The sequence below is a fragment of the Heterocephalus glaber genome, unplaced genomic scaffold (assembly GCF_053883595.1).
Source record: "Heterocephalus glaber isolate CG9 unplaced genomic scaffold, H.glaber_assembly_v1.0 deba00001472, whole genome shotgun sequence".
Taxonomy (NCBI): Eukaryota; Metazoa; Chordata; class Mammalia; order Rodentia; family Bathyergidae; genus Heterocephalus; species Heterocephalus glaber.
The window spans coordinates 33,726,253-33,741,146 of NW_028258315.1; the positions used below are offsets into that span (position 1 = coordinate 33,726,253).

At 40.6% G+C, this 14,894-nt stretch overlaps 1 protein-coding gene across 5 annotated transcripts in view; it reads left to right on the forward strand.

Moving 5' to 3' along the window:
• The first annotated feature begins 7,104 nt into the window (after positions 1–7,104).
• The window catches only part of Chrm3 (cholinergic receptor muscarinic 3), a 485,994-nt gene continuing 478,204 nt past the window's right edge, over positions 7,105–14,894 (forward strand). The window contains exons 1-2 of one of the 5 annotated variants that reach the window (XM_087181936.1): positions 7,341–8,013; positions 8,392–8,604. The gene's annotated coding sequence lies outside the window, so the exon portion shown is untranslated. Of the gene's footprint in view, positions 8,014–8,391; positions 8,605–14,894 lie in introns of all 5 variants that reach the window. The other 4 variants (XM_087181938.1, XM_087181935.1, XM_087181937.1 and 1 more) reach the window with 4 other exon arrangements.

A 14,894-nucleotide genomic window follows, 5' to 3' on the forward strand; every position in this document is an offset into this window, starting at 1 on the left:
TCAAAATATCATTGTGGGGCCGGGGATTTAGCTCAGTGGCACTGCGCCTGCCTCACAAGCGCAAGGTCCTGAGTTCAATCCCTGGTACGATATATATATATATATATATATATATATATATCATTATGTAGCACATAAAGATATTCACTTTGATAATCACCACTTATACCAAGATGGAATCAGCCCACATGACCATCACTTCACATATATGGGATTTTAATTGGGATAGTAGTTTGAGAAGACATAATACTTTACAGTGTTTAGTATAGCCATGGTAAACTTTTTGTCTCTTTTATTAATGGTACTGGAGATTGAATCCAGGTTCTTCACCCTGATCTACATCTTCAGCCTTCTTTCTTTTCCTTTCTTTTATTATACTAATTTTATTGGTATAATTTAAATGTACAGAATGATCACATTCATCATAGGGAACTTGCACCAGTACATGGTATATCTTGATCCCTCTTTTTCTCCTGATCCCCTCCCCTCCCTTCAATTCCCTTGCTCTCCTTATTTACAAAAGCTTTGTTTCCATTTTTTTCTTCTTTTCTCATTTTTTCTTTTTCCTTCCTTCCTTTCCCCCTCCCCTTTCCTAATATCCCTCTCCTTTTGAACAATTTCTTCTTATTCTACAATATCTATTGTACCTTTTTTATTTCCTTAAATTCTTTGATTGGTACATTTTAGGTATATAATATGTTTACATTTATCATTGGGGGCTTGTACCTGTACATGATGCATCTTGGTTCTTATTTTTTCCCCATTCCCTGTGCTACCTTCACCCCTCCACCCTTCCCTATTTACAAAGACTTTGTTTCCATTTTTTCCTTTTCTCATAATTTTTCCTTTCCCTTCTTTCCTTTCCCTTTCCCCTCCCACTTCCTCTTCATCTTTGGACCTTTTCCTCCTATTTCAAATGATCAATTATGCATTTTAATCATTTTAATCCTTATTTACACTTTCAGTTTCTCACACTAGAGAAACTATTTGGTATTCACACGTGTGTGTCCTATTTATTTCACTTAAGAGTATGGCCTCAATATGCATCCATTTAGCTATAAATGTCTCTAGTTTCTCATTCTTTATGGCTGAGTAGTACTCCGTTTTATTAAAAAAAAACACATCTCTATACCTTTTGATCCTTATTTACCCTTTCAGTTTCTCACAGCAGAGAGACAATGCAATAGTTACACACGCATGTCCAATTTATTTCACTTAAGGGTATAGTCTCAAGGTCCATTCACTTAGCTTTAAACGTCTCAAGTTTATCTTTTTTTATGGCTGAGTAGTACTTCATTGCATTAAAAAAACCACATCTTCTTTTTGCATTCATCAGCGATGGGCATTTGGGTTGTTTCCAAGATTTGGCTATTACAAACTGGGTCACTATAAACATGAGTGCTCCTGTATCATTGTGGTATGATGCTTTTAATTCTTTTGGGAAGACAACCAGAAGGAGAATAGCTGGGTCAAATAGGACCTCTAATTCTAGTTTTTTTAAGGAATCTCCACGCTGATTTCCACAGTGGCTGCACCAGTCTGTACTCCCATCAACAGTGGAGAAGGGTTCCTTTTGCACCATAGTCCAGCCAGCATTTGTTGTTGGTTGGTTTCTTGATATTAGCCGTTCTTTCTGGAGTGAGGTAGAATCTCAGCATTGTTTTAATTTGCATCTCTTGGGTGACCAGTGATGTTGAACATTTTTTCATATATTTATCTGTCATTTGTACTTCTTCATCTGACAAGTGTCTATTCATTTCAGATGACCATTTTTGGATTAACTCTTTAAATTTGGGGGGTCTGATTTTTTTCAATTCTTTGTATGTTCAAGATATAGCCCTGTGTCTGAGCGACTACTGGCTCAAAATTTTTCCCACTCTGTGGGTTGCCTCTACACTCTGTTGGTGATTTCTTCTGTAGTGTAAAAGCTTTTTAATAGGAAAAGATCCCAGTTGTTGATTGTTTGTATTATTTCCCATGCAGTCTGGTTTTTATTCATAAAGTGTTTGCCTACCCCATGTCCTCAAGAGTTCTATCTACTTTCTCTTCCATCAGATTTAGTGTTTCTGTTTTAATATTTATATCTTTGATCCATTTCAATTTTAGTTTAATGCATGATGAGAGACATGGGTCTAGTTTAGCTGATACAAAGTCAACATTCAAAAAGTAAATAGCATTCCTGTACACAAATAACAAACTCATTGAGAAAGAAATTAGGGAAACAACACCTTTCACAATAGCATCAGAAAAAATAAAATATTAGGAATCAATTCAACAAAGAAGTAAAGACCAATGCATGGAAAAGAATATTACTTTGAAAAAGAAGATCGAAGAGGATGTCAGAAAATGGAAAGATATCCCTTGATTTTGGGTAGGAAGAATCAACATAGTGAAAATGGCCATACTCCTAAAATTGTTACCCAGATTTAATGCAATTCCAATCAAAATACCATTAGCATACCTCACAGAATTAGAAAAAATACTCCTAAAATTCATTTGGAACCAGAAGAAACTTGGAATAGCAGAAAAAATTCTGGGCAAAAAAGATGAGGCAGGAAGCATCACAATCCCTGACTACTAAAGACCTATCATAATAAAAACAGCATGGTACTGGCAACAAAGCAACAAAACAAAACTGGACCAGAGGATCAATAGAACAGACTAGAAAATGCAGAAACAATCCCAAACTCACTCAGCCACCTTATCTTTGACAAAACGGTCAAATATGTTCACTGGAAGAAAGATATCCTCTTTAATAAACAGTACTGGAAAAACTGGCTTTCTACATGGCTTTCTTTACTTTAATGCAGGTCTTGCTAAATTGCTAAATTCCAAACACTGGGTTCAAACTAGTGATCCTCCTGGTTCAACCTCCCAGAGGATGCTAGGATTATAGACACGAGTCACTACACCCAGCCTATTTTTCACCACTATGCTCAACATGTGATATTTCTTTTACTCCTTTCTGCCTCTTTAAAAATTTTTCTATTTTATCTTTTCATTTTCAGCCATTTGATTCCTCATGCATCTAGTTGTGGTTTTCTGTGTTTATGGTTTATTGAGCTTCTTAAATTTCTTGGCTAATATCTTTCACCAGCTATGAAAATATTCTGGCTTTTATTTCTTCAAATATTATGTCTGGTCCTCTCACCTCTTTCTGTGCATTCTATATATTTTCTATTGATTTTCATCTGAGACTATTAGTCTTACTTTCTGCTTCATCAAAATATCTTCCAAACTCATCTACTTACATCTTAACTTATCAATCCAACAAAATTTGATTTTTCTTTTTAGAGAAGTGATCAGTCCCAGGACTGCAAGTAAATGCTCAGTAGCTGAGCTATACCTCCAGCCACTGCTTCTTTTCTATAGGTTCTAACATTATGCTGAAATGCTCTAATTTTTTCTTTCATTTTCCCTGCTTCTATGGTAGTTCAAATAACTTATTAATCCCATGTTTATTTAGATGCCCCTGCCTACCAATTCCAAAATTTAGACCATTTCTTCACCCTGCATTTTATTGTGAGGAGTTACCAGTTACTCTTTTCTGCTTCATTGCATATCCGATAAACTTTGAATGCATGTGGCAGTTGTAAGAGATTGTAGTCTGCTGTCTTCCTCTCATGAACTTTGAGTTGTGGTCCGCAGGTGGGTAAGTCATAAATGGATCACCTTGACCCCACAAAGACCCAGCTTTAGTTTCACGAGGACAAGTCTATTTGAGATTATCCTTTCTCTTCGGATTTCATTTTCACATCTAGGGAGTATCTTTCAGGACATTTCAACCAAATGTGCAAGGGGTTCGCCAAAGCCTTTCTGCTCTGGTTGCACCCAAACTCCTACATCTCAGAACTGTGTAATCTAGATATGTCTATTCAAGTTTCAACCTCTTGGCAAATGGGCTCCAGCAGGTATCCAGAATCATGGCCCTAAACACATGCAGTCTAGGAATTCAGCCATAGAATGAATTGCTACAGTGGCTACTGAGCCTGGTTTGCTGCCTTTTGAAATCTGATTCCTTTATAGCTTCAACCTCTTGAGCATCCTCTCTGGGAAAACTGAAGGTTTCTGCTTCCTCTCTACCTCCCAGAATTTCTGTTGTTTTTTATTTTTTTAAAAAAGGGGGGAGGCGGGGATTTAGCACAGTGGTTCCACCACTTGCCTCACAAGCGCAAGGTCCTGAGTTCGATCCCCAGTAACAAAAAAAGAAAAAGAAAAAAAGAAAAGAAAAAAAAAGAATCTTAACCATTTTAGTAAGAAAAGGGGCAAAAGGAAAGGGAAAGTGGGAGGGGTAGAGGAAAGGAAAGAAGGGAATGGAATTAGTATGAGAAAATGAAAAAATGGAAACAAAGTCTGTAAATAGGGAGGGATGGAGGGGTTGAAGGGAGGGCAGGGGAAGGGGGAAAAAAATAAGAACCAGGACAGAGTATGTAAAGGTGCAAATTCCTAATTATGAATGTCATTATGTTGTATACCTAAAATGTACCAATAAATTTAAAATATATTAAAAAAAAGAAAAATTCCCATAGGGAGAAAAAAATCACTAGAAAGGGGTTTCCCCCCGTGCCTCTTATTGCCCCAAGTAATAGCCTTACATTGGCTGCTTTTTATAACTAAAATATGTGACATAGTTTGTCTAGGTTTTACAGTTAGTTTCCAGTAAACTAGTTTTCAGTATGTTGTGCATAACCACAGTCTCATTTAATAATTGAAAAAATCTTATAATTATCCTGATTATTATAAATAACCCTAATATACAGGATTTTGTTATTTGTTCCAGGTCTAGTTTATCTCCTTTATTTCAGACTAACTAACACGTGTAGGTCAGTGTTCATGAGTTTTGTATTCTTGACATCTTAAAATTAGTACTGACCCTGGTTTGGTTCATCCTCAATTCCAATAAGTTTCCCTCTATATTTTCCTCTGAAAGATGATGTGATAAATCTGCTGAACAATAGGACACCAAACTAGAAACAAATACCTTACCCTAATCAAGGATGGATCCACTTATCAGGAAACTTGGGGCAACTCTGTCAAAACTGTTAGTTTGTAGTTTGTTCAGTGCACATTCATTTCATTATCTTGTCCATAAAGATAATGGGAGATTGACTGGAATCAGGAAATACAATACATGTGAGTTTAGTGACTGCAAAAAGAAAGAAAATTAGTCTGATATATTTTTGCTAATTTCCAGGTCTTTTTCCCTTTTAACTATTCACAGAGGATTTATTTCATGATCTTCACTAGAATATTGCCAAGGGTAAATCTCAAACTTAATTACTGGACAGATGTACCGTTTGACTATTTTTTGGAAAGTAGAACATCTCTATTTGCCCACTTTTTACATCTGTCTATATGGATTTACCAAATATTATTGAAGGTGATCATGTATCAGAGGCAAACAGTGAGTCTACATAGTGGGAAACATACGTTAAATTTGAATTTGTCTTCCTAGTTATAAATTGGGCAATTTACACATTCCTTTAAGATCCTTTCTCCCTCATTAAATGAGGACTAAGTAGTTATATTTTAAGAATAAGATAATGAGTAAGCATACTGAGAAATCTCTCCAACCTGCTTTTCACCATTTGATTAAATGTCTGTAATGCACTTCTCTCTGAGCCCTCACATAGTATATACTTCATGAACATTAGTTGTTATTCTTGGAATTAGCCAATCAATAAGTCATTCTTCAGTGTCTTAAATTGGTTCCAGAACCCCTGCACATACCTAAATCCTCAGATGCTCAAGACCTTTATATAAAATGGTGTTGTATTTGCACATAACCTATACAGCCTATATATTTTAAATTATCTCTAGGTTACTTATAATAACTAACACAGTGTAAATGCCATGCACATAGTTGTTATATTGTACTGTTTAGGAAATAGTGACACAAAAAAATCTGTATATGCTCAGTATAGATGCAATTTTTTTAAAAGATATTTTCAATTACCAGGTGGTTGAATCCAAAGATGCGCAACCCGAAGATATGGAGAGCTGACTGTACTGTGTGAATGTTTGCTTGGAAAATTAGAGAACTATGTGAGGACAACAATTATATTTCCAACTGAGAGTTATCCAAACAAATCGGCTGGTACATTAATATCATTATTATCATTCCGGTCTCTGCATGCAACTTACCTAAGCCTGAGTGAACGAATAAAATTAAGTAGCCGCAGGATTTCTCACTGTGTTTCCTCCTATTATTACCTCAATTCTCTCTAAGCAATGTTTAGTGACTTCTCTCCTAAAATCCTCATACCTAAAGCTGGAAGGAATTTGTACTTAAGTTTCTCACGTGTTGTAACATTATTTTTTTTCTAAAAAGAGCTTATCTTTTCCTATTTATCTTCTTGCTAGACATAAAATTAAAAATCACTTGTCACTTTTAATACTGTCAAAAGTTTCCCCTCATATCGTACTAACTTCATTCCCCTCCCTCCCTTCCTCCCTTCCTCCGCCCCTTTCTTGCTTCCACTTTGCAAAGTGACACTGTTATGTATGCCTTTTCCTATGTGCTTTTATGAAAACCTCTGGAACGCTGTGGGCAGCCTCATTTGTAACTGTAATTTTGGTATCTCTCCATTTTCTCCTTATTTAGTTAGCTAACTGTACGATATAGTAGGCGCTCGCTCTCTCTCTCTCTCTCTCTCTCTCTCTCTCTCTCTCTCTCTCTCTCTCTCTCCCCTCCTGAGTTATATATTATCTTTCAAAGCCTGGCTAGCAATATTCTTTTTTTCCGATTAAGAGAGTGTGCGTGTCGTGTGCATGTGTATGTTCGCGCGCGCGTGCACAAGCACCCGCTCGTGCCTGTGTCTTTTTCACGGATGCTTCTTTTATTTATCCTAGGGAGTAAACTTCTAGGGGAGGAAAAGCCAAAACCGTCTACGGTACATTGTTCTGCATAAACAGGCTGATTAAATGACAAAAAGTGTATGCATCGGACTGTCCTTTGAAGAAAGCCCTTCCAACCGAGCGATATACTTTACCGAGGGGTTCATGCATCAGTAAGTTGTGCCTAAGGAGTATACTTCCTTCCAACCCTTCTTAGCAATCCAAGGAAACTAATTTAAAAGAGAACAGGAAACTAACAATCAGCACAATCTGTCCTTGAGGCACTCTGGGCACAAATTGGGACCACGTGAGGTTATGCTGAGTGTGAGTGGCTCTCCTCTCCAGCTTCGGGTCCTGCCTTCAGTGAGCCCACCGGAAAGCACCCGGGATCTCCCAAGCCGGGTTTCCTCGCCCCCTGCCAGGCTGGGAACCGGAGCCAATTCCTCACGCGGGATAACTGGGCATGCTCAGAAGCCGGGTAGGTTTGGGTCTCCACCAGGCTGCTTGAGCATTACACCAGCTCTCACAGGCAGCGCTTCAAGGAGGGGGCGGGGGGGGGAGGAAGAGGAGGAGGAGGAGCAGGAGGAGGAAGGAGAGGAGGAACGGACCAGCTATAGCCCCGACCGCCAGCACCAGGCAGAGAAAGTGTTCCTGGGCAGGAAAAGACCCTCCTTCCCTTTGGAGCCCCTTCTGTCTGCTTTTGGGAGGGGAAAAAAGGGATACAAGATAAAGAAGGAGACAAAAAAGAAAGGGGAAAGTGAGAGCGCAGAGGGAGAACAAAAGGGCGTGGACAGAAGGAGTCAGGGCGTGCGAGAGCCGGGGCGCTGGTCCCCCAGGGCAGGTGGCGTGGCCACTGCCCGGAGGCGGCATGTGAGGAGCGACCACAGCTGCCCGCGGGCGGAGCGCTCTCGGACCCGAGGGGCACGCTGCTGCGGGGAGAGACTGTGCCATCCGGATTCCGGAGCTCTGGGTCGGTTTGCGGGAGCAACCGCAGCGCTTTTGGGGAGACTGGCGATGAATAGGAGGGCAGCTCAGGGCAGGGACGCGCGACCCTAAGGACAGTCGCTCCCTGATCGCCCAGCGGCGGGCACCACGGCACGCTGGCCTGGACACCCCGGGCGCTTCGGCAGGCGCTGAGGAGCGGCGTGGGACGCCACCTGGAGCGCAGTTGCCCAGGTAAGGATTGCGCCCGCCGCCACCAGGCGCTGGGCAAGGCGGGTGGCAGGAGCAGCTGGCCTGTTTTCTTTCCTTCTGTCCTCGCAAAAGGAGGAAAAAGTTTTCAGCGTGGATAGGAAATGTTTTTGCTGGTAGAGTTTAAAGAAAAGACTGGGGAGGGATGCGAAAGGTTGTTCTACCTATTTGAGGTGCAGGGGATTTGAACCTGATATCGCTATCTGGTGCCCAGTTGGAGCTCTGGGACTGAGGGTGCGGAATGCCGAAGTGGCATCTAAGTGCACAGAAAAGAACGGAGTAAAGCGAGCGGTGGCCGGAGGACGGCCGGGTTCGCCCTACCAAGCGCTCTTTCGCTTCGATTTTCTCTCCCTCGAATTGCAGATCCGAAGGCAGGAACTGTCGGAGCAGGAGGAGCAGCTCCGCTCGGTGTGTTTGTGCGCGCGCGAGTGGTGTGCTGGGGAGAGCGCGTGGAAGCATTTGATTTCCTACCGTTTCTAAGAAAGCATCTGCCAACGTCGCAGCTAGGCCGCTAGTTCGCTTATCATTTCAGAGAGTGAAGAGGCACATTTTGCACTTAGAGTAACACGGGCAAAGGTACGTAGCTCGGGCGCGTGTCTTGTCTTTACCGACCCAGCGAGAGGCTCTACGCGCGCAGCGACCGCCGCTACTGCACCGGATCTCTGCTTGTGTGGAACCCTCCCCGGGCACAAGCCTCCTTGTGGCAGGGTTAATTTCTGCGTGTTTTTAAGAGAGGAGAGCTAGGTGGGGGACAGTGGACTGGAGCGTCGTAACCCACTTGTCTACTCGGCGGTGTGATTGTGGAATTGGGATCTTGTTCTGCGTACTTGTGCGTGTGTGCGACTCTCTTTGCACGCAGGTTGAAAGTGGAAGAGGAAACGAGTTTGCGAATTGAATCCATATGGACGGATTTCAAGAATATAAACCTTCATTTGTGTACAAGTGTTCTTGAACCTGTCCCAAGTCTGCGAGGCTCTCTCCCCACCCCTCTGGGTTGATCTTGTTTGCAGCTCTCCTTGGGGACAGGGGGTGTATTTGTCAGAGCAATCCTGTTGTTAAGGGCACCGGGCGTTTCACTGGGTGCTGTGCTCAGACCCTTTCTCATCTTGGCCTATGGGTTCCAACACGATGGATATAACCTAACCTCCTATTTGAAAAAAAATTTTTTTCTTAAAGCGTGTTTAGTAATTGTGTAGCACTAATAATCTTATATTGTGAGATTATATAGCATGACCCATTCACCACTGTTCCTATGTTTAAAATACAGCCTGTGTGTTTGTTTAAGAGAAATCCAACATGAGAACATGTATTTTAGAAAGGCGAAAGCAGAACTTAGAACAAATGGGTACATGTAGGCAGGATTACAGTGATAGCATTAAAAAAAAAAAAATGAACCCACTGAGGTCTTTCTGTTTCAGATGTTGCAGGGCAGACCAGGTGTTGGGTGTAGCCTCTTGTCAGAGAAGCTGGTATTGTGAGGTAGGCAGGCAAGGTCACCCAACATGTTTTCCTCTTCAGTGTCTGTTCAACATGCCACAGACATGCGATTCCCACCACACACTTCTACCACTGAATAACCTGTCTTTAGGGTTTTTTACATGCTTTGTCTCCATTAGCTTACTATATAATTAGCGATTGATGAGCTGGAAGACAGGTTATTTTTGAAGTGGTTTCCATATGGAAATATAACTTTCGCTTAAATAAATAATTTAGGAAATGTTGCATGACACATCTGATTGAGAATATTTGTGTAGGCTGGAAAGTGCAATGAAACTGAATGTAACGTGGAAATGGCAGCAATGAAATACTGGTTGTTTTTTTAAAGATAATGAATGGACTTCATATTTGAAAAAGAAGCTGAGACTTTGAAAAAATCTTTCTAAATTTTTGACATGGAAAATTATGGTCAGAAAAAACTGATTTTGGGAAAAGGTCAAGATTTAGAGAAATCTTGGAGGAATTGGTCAAGACTTAGAGAAGGAACGGATGTGGTTATAAAAGTAGTTTTGTATCAAATCCACAGTAAAATGTATTTAGGAAACTCTTTAAGTGTAGAGAAATCCATGAATATTCATTACGCTATTTTTCTTCCTAGGGAGGGTGAATAGTAAAATATCACTTCAGAAGTATTTACTTCTGAAGATTATATAAGCATGAGTAAAAGCTATGTCAAGTGTACTTTCTTATTCATCCCTTATAAAGACTGATGGTTTGTTTTCTTACTTAAAGAAAACCTTTTGTTAGTCTAAGCTAGAGAATGTAAAAATATGAGTTTCTTTCACTTTTAGTTTTTAATTGTAGGCAACCTGTTGAAAGTGAGCCCAGAAGAAAAATATGAAATTGGCAAAGCTAGAACTTCTTGGATCCATACTAATAAACTGAGCAGACAGAAAGTTAAAGGATACAATTAAAAGTAAAGTTGCAGTATGGATTTGTAACTATAAAGTAAAGCTTGTTTCCAGAGTTTTACCTAAAATGTCTTGTCATTCCTTGAACCAACATAGTGTTCTTGCCTAATAGTGTTAACATTGATAGATGTAGTTGCTTATTTTAAAATGGCCTGGACATCTTCAGGTTAACTAGTAAGAAGCTGAGTCTTGTTTGCAGTGTGGGGAAGTTTATATAGAGAGCAGCTGTGGTGTAGTGGCACTTCAGCTAGCAGATGAATGAACTGTGACTCACAGGAAGATGGGGACTCTGCTTGGTATTCGAAGAGATGCAGCTATCCTTCACTCTTGGAACCTAATTTTATATCATGATATGTTCTGACTAATAGCGTTAGCATTCCAAGTGTGGTTTTGAAGGATAAGTAATTGGAAATGTTTTCTTTTGTACAGTACATTTGTGAATTTAAAATGTTTTTCTTACAGAAAAATAAATAAAAAGGCATATATAGATCCAATAAAAAATTAATCAAACCTCTCTACCATGCTTATTTTGAAAATTGATATGCATCATAAAATATGCCTGACACTTAATTGTGGAATGCATTGTATGCAGCTTTTTCCCAGATGTAGTATCCGTGAAGTGCTCTACCAGACTTTAAAAGTTCCAGTAAAAGACCTGTCCTCCTTTTTGCCTTTTAGAGCCTCAGAGGAAAGTTCTGATTTTAGGAAGATATCATCTAATGAATTTGAAAAGAGACAAAGCCAGTCTCCTTGGAAATTAGTTTGTGGTGCCTCTTCATTAAGGAAGAGGTCCTTGCTCAGATCAAACGCAAAACTGACATTGGTCCCAAATCCACTGTCACTGTGCTGCCCCCCACCTCACTTTCTATGGAGAGGCAGTGAGGTGCAAAGGGTCCCTTTGACAATTGAATGCAGCCCAGAAAGCTCTGTTACATTACAGCATTCCTGAAGGCTCACAGCTCTGCCTTAGTGCTGCTGTCCTCAAACCATAAAATGAGCACAGTTTTGTTGTAGTGAAGCTGTTTAAAATATTAAACCATAATGTGCCTTGTATGATAATTGCATGCCCACCCTCCACCAGCATTTCTTTCCACAGTGTATACATGGAGATGACAGTGCTTTCTGTGTCCACATCTTGGGGTCATTTCGAGGATCAATGCATGCGGTAGTGGCATTTGAATAGACTTGGTCACACTGTGAAATGCAGTGCATGATTGAGAACCCTGTCCCCTAAATACTCCTTGATGAGGTGAGGGGCACAGTGTATGAGTGTGGTGCCCTCTGGCTCAGCTGCTGGCCTTTGTATGTGCCTTTTGTTCAGGAGCTTTGACAGCTTGCAGATTCTTTAGTTTCTGAAAAGCTCTCCCCAGCACATTGGTGATTTGCTTTCTTCCACCTGCTGGAACTTCTGCCCCTCTACTCCCTGGATCCCTGAGGACATTGGCTGCCTGGAATCTTCTTAGCACTCCTCTCCTCCCACAGAGACACTGACCCAGCACCCACTGGCCAGAGCAAGATCCCACAGAGGGACTATTCTGAGCCACTGCCATCTTGTCACTGATTGTCTTAGCTCATCCTGAAGCCAGAATATGAATGCTTCAAGAAAATCAGTGGTGGCAAAAATACAGTTTGAGCCCCTGTGTTCCCCCCAGTGCTCTGGCTGGTACTCTGGAGCAGAGCAGGCCTTCATCATGCATTAGCTAGGCAGGCTACAAAAGGAGCAAGTCTGAGTTTCAGTTGCCCTAACCTTAGCAAGCTCTAGTGACTCCCTGGCTCTCTGGCCCCTGTGTCTCTAACTCTTATCATATTTGCCATTTCATAGGACCAGTCCTCTCTTTTGTTTTGTATTCACATTTTCAGCACTAGATTTAATGTTTTGCCTGGAAAAACTTTAGCAATGACCTTGAGAGTCAGCCTTTCTCATGCCAAGAAGGCCTCTCCAGGAGTAGGACTCCATTCTTATATTCTCAGCCTCTGATTCAACCCCAATATGGGCAAAGCCCCAGATGTCAGGCATAGCTATCCTCCTGACAGTGTGTCATTTCTGCCTAGAGACTTGGCTGCCAAGTTCCTCTTGACAAAAAAATCTCCTTGTCTGTCCTTGTTGTCAGGATCAAATCTCAGTCCTCTACACACCTTCTGGCCACTGTAATTTGAGTTGCTGACTATACACTACCAAATTAATCCTTCCTTCATTAGGTCATTTGTTCTAGCCCAGCCCTGGCCTGTTTCCTGTCCCCACTGTTCCTTTGAAATCTGGCACACCAGCTGAGCCATGACATAGTCTACCTTCAGTCACCTCTACTACAGGAAAAGTTCAGACAGGATATCCTCCAACTACTGTTGGTCAGATTAAATGCAGGTGAGATAAACTAAAGGAAAATATCTCCTGCCTGTTTCATAGAGGGTCTCCACAGAAAGACTCTATCAGATGTCTACTTTGGAGATCTTGCACTTATGATTGTAATATGTTCTGATGTTCTTCTACTGAACCTTCTAATATGTCACAGGGAACTATATCCAGTAGAATTGCCCACAGGATCCAGACTGAAGAGAAACTTGGTTACTGCTTTGCTGTAGTCAGTGTTTACCCACAACAAAAGTTCCATCAAACCAGTTTTCATTTCTAGTAGCCCTTGTCCAAAGCTATTGCACAGATTTAGAATTCATATAAATTCAAATGTTATTGGAATTTTTTGTTTCAAATTAAAAATTGTATGGATTCCTATGTGTGCATATGTAAATATATATATTCATTTGATAATATTATTCAATACAGCAAATTTTGTGATTTTCCATTTTCTTAGTGTAAAGTAGTCTCAAAGCACAACTTCTGTTAGGTGGAAGTGCCTCCAGCTGCTGACCCTGGAAGAAAGTTCTCACCTGTGATAGCCTGTCCTCTTTTCTGTAATTTCTTGAATGCCATCTGCAATATCTTATATGAAGACAGAGGAGGTGGGAAATTGGAAAGGCCATGATAATGCTTTATATGGAGTCCTCCTTGCTTCTCTGCCTGCCCTCAAATCATACAAGGGCCACCCAGGCCTTTTCAGCTCTCCTGGAGTGCAGCTATCACTTTGCTTTCCCTATTATAAATTATTTTCAAGTACTTGATTCATTTGATTATTAGAAACTGAAAACCTACCTGAACAAGCAACTACGAGTCATGACTCCTCTGAATTCTGGTGGTGCATTCTGTCTTTAACATTAAAGTTGACTCTCAAGGATAACCCCCATACTATTTGTGACAGTTTTCTCTAGAGTTGACTTCATGAAGATATATAATAAGCAAATTTTAATAAACGTTTGTTTGAGTAGAATGATGGAATACATCTATCTAGCTCTCTATGCAGTCTCTCTCTGATTATCACTGATATACATGGGTGCATATCTCCCTTGTGACCCCCTTTATGTCAGTGTATCTGATGTGCCAGACACTATGGACATGCTGGTTTTTTGTTTTGCTTAAATTCTTTTATTGGTACATTTTAGGTATACAATATGTTTACATTTATCATTGGGTGCTTGTACCTGTACATGATGTATCTTGGTTCTTATTTTTTCCCCATTACCTGTGTGCCCTTCACCCCTCCACCCTTCCCTATTTACATACTTCATTTCCATTTTTTTTTCTTTTCTCATAATTTTTCCTTTCCATTCTTTCCTTTCCCCATGTCCTCTCACAACCCCTACCCCTTTGGACCTTTTCCTATTTCAGAGTATCAATTATTAGTTATTAATTCTTTTAGCCCTTATTTACACTATCAATTTCTCACACTAGAGAAACTATTCGGTATTTACACATGTGAGTCTTATTTATTTCACTAAAGAGTATGGCCTCAATATGCATCCATTTAGCTATAAATGACTGTAGTTTCTCTGGACATGCTGTTATGAAACCATATAAAGGGTAGGTCAAGGACTCTGCTTTCCAGAAACCCATGATCAATGTGAGGTGAGAGCATCTCAACCAACCTCAGAGTTGGAAACGGATGTTAGATGTTGTATTAACATGTTAGGGCTTAAAACAAAAGAAACTTATTCTCTTATAATTCTGAGGGCCAGAGGTCCGAAATCAAGGTACCAGCATGACAACACTCCCTCCAAAGCCCCGAGAGAGGAGGGATAATCCTTCCTTACTTCCATCAGCTTCTAGTGGCTGATGCATTCTTTCTTTGGCTCATGACCACCTCACTGTAACCTCTGTCCATGCAGACATGTTATCTTCTCTCCTTCATGTATGTGTCTACTCCTCTGTGTTTCTGTCTTATGAGGAACATGTGATTGCATCGAAGGCCCACTCAGAAAATCCAGGAGAAGCTTCTGCTCCTATGACCTTAACCTATAGCACAACTTTTGCTATATAAGGTAATCACAGATTCTAGATATTAAGAAGTGGTCGTATCATTGGGCAATCACCATCCAGATCACTATAGTTGTCATCAGTAAACAACTTCT